We start from the raw sequence: 5,000 nt of genomic DNA on the forward strand, positions 1-5,000 counted from the left end.
TATCTGCGATACCAGGCAAGACAGACTTGTTGATAAACAAATTCTTCTCAGGCGGTCACGACGTCCGAGCTAAATCTTAAACTTTGAGACTCGCACAGGGGAAAAAGTGGAGTAAAAGATCAAGTAGACACAGAGTAAATTGGGTGCTGGAGGCTGGAAGAGCAAGAGTAGGAGGAGACAGATCGCCTTGCTCGGAAATAAAAGAAACTACAACAAAGGATCAGATGAAAGAATCACAATGAAACGGCGAGGACAAAGAAACACGGTTCGTATAGACATAGATAGCATTCACAATGTTACCCTCTTTATTATCTTCCATTCAAGATAGGTGTCTCACTGTGTGTGTGTGTGTGTGTGTGTGTGTGTGTGTGTGTGTGTGTGTGTGTGTATGTGTGTGTATGAGTGTTTTTCTGTGGATGTGTGTGCATATGTGTATATGCATATGTATATGTACGTTTGTATATAATGTACGTATGTATGTATGTAATGTATGTATGTATGCACGTATGTACGGTATATATGTACTATATGTATGAATATATACACATATATATATACATATATATATATACATATACATATATATGTATAATATATAATTGTGCGTGTAGTATGAAGATTCTGTGTGTGTGAGTGTGTGTGTGCGTGCGTGCGTACACGTGTGTTTGTACGTGCGTGCGTACGCGTGTGTTTGTTTTATGTGTCTTAATCTGATTATGTCCAATTTTTTTCTGAAATGATTATTTACATTAAGACCTTGTGTAACTCTCTTATCTCACTACCAGACTTTATTATCTGAATGAATAGTGCAGTAAGAGACAGCAGTAGAATATAATGTGGCTTTAAGAAATTAATGGTGGATAGTCATCATAATTTTTAAGATTTTTTTATTCCGATTCCTTCTGCCACTAAACTTCTTAAGTCTCCTTGGGATCTTCCTGAGTCCGTAGAAAGAATAAGACTTGGTCATTCTTTTATTCTCGTTTCAGTGTCTCCTTGAGAATTAATTCACGGGCGAAGAAAAAAACACTGGTAGTATACCACTCAAACATAAAGGCCGACTTTCTTCGTCCACCACTCGAGGCAAACGTACCAAAACACATACACACTGAGATCAAACAACAAGGACACTAAGACCAGCCGGCAGACCCTCATCTTAAAGAAACACCCCGGGACATTAGCCCTACAAAGAAACCTGTACCACGACAAACAAGAACCTCACGAGAGCGGATGTGTTCCAGCCGCAATCCAGCTTTAAAGAGAAGGAGGTCTGACTAGAGGAAGCAAATTGCTTCGGATGCAATCACCACACATGAGACACCGGACACCTCGTCCTATATTGCACCTTTCTAGCTTTACTCCTCGCGGTAACATAATATCTCTTCCTTGAGCGACGTGTGGTCGTTGCCGGTTATCTGGGGGCCGGGGGTCGCCTGCAGGTAAATCCTGAGTCAGAGGATTCTTTTGTGTGGGAATTAGTTGATTGTATAACGAGAGTTTGATAGGATATTAGGACATTGTTGTAATCATATGCGTATTCACACGCACACACACACACACACACACACACACACACACACACACACACACACACACACACACACACACACACACACACACACACACACACACACACATGCACACACAAAAACTGTACACAATAGATTTCATATTCAAACATATCTATAAACAGACTATGATTATACACCCATGTGTCCTACGCCAACCCCATTTCTCCTTAATAATGAATTTCATTCTGGATAGAGATAATGCGAGCGAGGATACATTTGTATACATGTGTGCGTTAACATCCATTTACTAAATTATATTAAGCAATGAGATATTCTCGCATTCCATCGCGCGCAGCAAATTACCAGACCCGCCTCGGCTCGGCAGCGCGGCGCGTCTTACGTGAGTGGGGCGACGCACCAAGGCAGTGGGTGGGGCAGGACGGCGCCTTTCTTCATCGCCGTATATATGGTGCACTTGTGAATAGGTTATACCTCCACTTTCTTCCTTATCTTTTCCTCTATGTCTATCTTTATATATGTACATACTGATTATATACATATATATGTGTATATATATATATATATATATAATTGTGTGTGTGTGTGTATGTATATAATTATATATAATGTGTGTGTATGTATATGATATATATATATATATATATATATTGACTATATTATGACGAATAAGACTGAAGGTGAAAGAAGTAGACGAGGAGTAATGGGAGAATTTCAGCCAGTCTCTATTCTAATTTCACCTAGTTTTTATTATAGCGAGCCATCCGACAAGTTGTGTGTCATTGTGGCCAATGGAAACAAACTCCACCGCAAAGAATCGAACCTTTGCCCTAGCAACCGCGTAGTAGCGTCGGGGAACTACCACTTCGTAGTACAGGTCGTTCCTTTCGTACGGCCTGGGTGGCTCAAAGTTATCGTCTTTGCTTCATAATAAACTGTCGCAAAGGCAAAGGTTCGAGTTCCCGCGTAGTAGCGTCGGGGAACTACCACTTCATAGTACAGGTCGTTCCTTTTGTACGGCCTGGGTGGCTCAAAGTTATCGTCTTTGCTTCATAATAAACAGTCGCTAAGGCAAAGGTTCGAGTCCTTGCGGAGGAGCATATTTCCATTTGTCACAATGACATACAACTTGTCGGATGGCTCGCCATAATAAAGACTCGGTTAGATTAGAATAGAGACTGAACTGACCTAGTACCATTGGGGAACCACTAGGTCGTAGTCCAGGTCGTTCCTTTTGTACGGCCTGGTTGGCTCAAAGCTATCGTCTTTGCTTCATAATAAGCAGTCGCTAAGGCAAAGGTTCGAGTCCTTGCGGTGGAGCTTATTCCCTTTTGTCACAATAACACATACACACACACACACACACACACACACACACACACACACACACACACACACACACACACACACACACACACACACACACATATATATATATATATATATATATATATATATGTATATATGCACACACGCCTATGCCCACACCCTATTCAACAACAATTTCGTTTGATTAACCACTTGTCTTACTTCCCGTTTTCTTTCACTTACTCTTTTCTCTTCCTTATTTATTTTTCTTCTTCATTTCTCTTCCCCTTTTCATTTTTTTTTCTCTCCATCCATCTCTTTATCCATTCCTCTCTCCTTTCCTGCTACCCTGCTACTCTTTTTTCAGTCCCTTCTCTTTTTCCCTGCATATTTCTTTAAGTACTCTTTTACCTTTCTCATAAACCATTTAATAAACCCAACCACTTTTCAATGTTTTCGTTGAACATTCTCTTTCCATTGTGCTCATTTGAGCACTGTTGAAGTTCCCTTGCCCCTTTTCGCCATACTTACCGTATTTCTTATTTTTCAGTCAAGAGATTGGTAATTACGAGATGTAGAGAAACAGACAGGCAGACAGGTAGAGAAAGCGAGTGAGGCGGGAAATGAAAGCGAGAGTACGACTGAGATGGAGAGTGAGATTAGAATACGGCAGATGGTGTGTGAAAGTACTAGTCAGACGGAAAGTGAGAGAGAGTACAAGTGAGACGGAGAGTGAGAATGAGTATACGAATGAAACAGGTGTGTGAGAGTGCCACTGAGACAAACAGTGAGACTGAGAGTACAAGTGAGATAGAGGTCGTGTGAGAGCACGTGTGAGACTTAAGCGAGAACGTAAGTGAGAGTGAGACAGAGAATGTTTGAGAGTACGAGTGAGACTGAGAGTGCGAGTGAGAGTACGAGTGAGACAGAGGTCGTGTGAGAGCACGTATGAGACGAAATCGAGAACGAAAGTGAGAGTGAGACAGGATGTTTGAGAGTACGAGTGAGAGTACAAGAAGACGGAGCGAGTGTGTGTGTTCTTGTTAATTTCAAAGCCTTCTTCTCCCGGGAGCGCAGCATCCGACACTCGCATGTGATCCTCTGAAGTGGGGGAGTGAGCGATGCTGCTGAGCAAGTCTCCTGCAGAGAATGGGGTCCTAGGAAGGGGTATGGGGGTGGGTAGCTTGTATTGTCAGCCTAAGGAAAAAGCTGAGGAAGGGTGAGATGTGGAGGTGACTTTTGTGGCTGTGTGCTCATTAGTGAGTGTATATGCCGACGTATATTTGTGTACGGATGATAACTGGGTTCTTTTAGGTCCTAAGTAGATTGTGTGTGTGGGTGGGTGTGGGTTTGCGTGTGTAAATGAAAGATGTTTTAGATATGCTATGACTTAGATATTGAACAAAAATTACGAAATTACTGAAAATGGAAGAAATATGGTTAGGTGTGAGCGGACATATATACGCATACACGGCATTACACGCACGCACACACACACACACACGAACGCACGCACACACACGAACACACACAGACACACGAACGCACGCACACACACGAACACACACAGACACACACACACACACACACACACACACACACACACACACACACACACACACACACACACACACACACACACACACACACACACTCATAATCTCACACACTCGTATAATTCGACAAGGACCTCGAGAAGATTGTGATGATATCCGAAAACTAAAAAGAAAAAGAAAGTGGATATGGATGGGAACTAGAAACGTGAAATTTAAAGAAGTATTGACGCATATCTTCTGAAAGAACGAGATGTCAAAGAAGACACGGAAAGAAAAAAGAGAGGGAAAGAGAAGGAAAGAGAGGGGGAAAAGGGGAAGAGTATGGGTAAAGGAAGCAGTGAAAAGTACTCGTAGGTAAATAGATATGACGTCTATGTGGTTATTACAAAGGATTACAAAGGCGGAGCATACCGACAGGATATCCTTTGGTCCACAACTAGGTTGGATGCGAAAAGAATTATAATAATGATAAATAGATAAAAAATATATATATGATAATATAAATAATAAATAAAATAAAATAGATAAATGCATAGGTATAGTTAAGTAATAAACAAACAGGTAAATAGTAAAAAATGATAAATTGTCATATAACTAATAATAAATA

This window comes from Oratosquilla oratoria, chromosome 9 (genome assembly GCF_046742065.1).
Source record: "Oratosquilla oratoria isolate Oo_2021 chromosome 9, ASM4674206v1, whole genome shotgun sequence".
Taxonomy (NCBI): Eukaryota; Metazoa; Arthropoda; class Malacostraca; order Stomatopoda; family Squillidae; genus Oratosquilla; species Oratosquilla oratoria.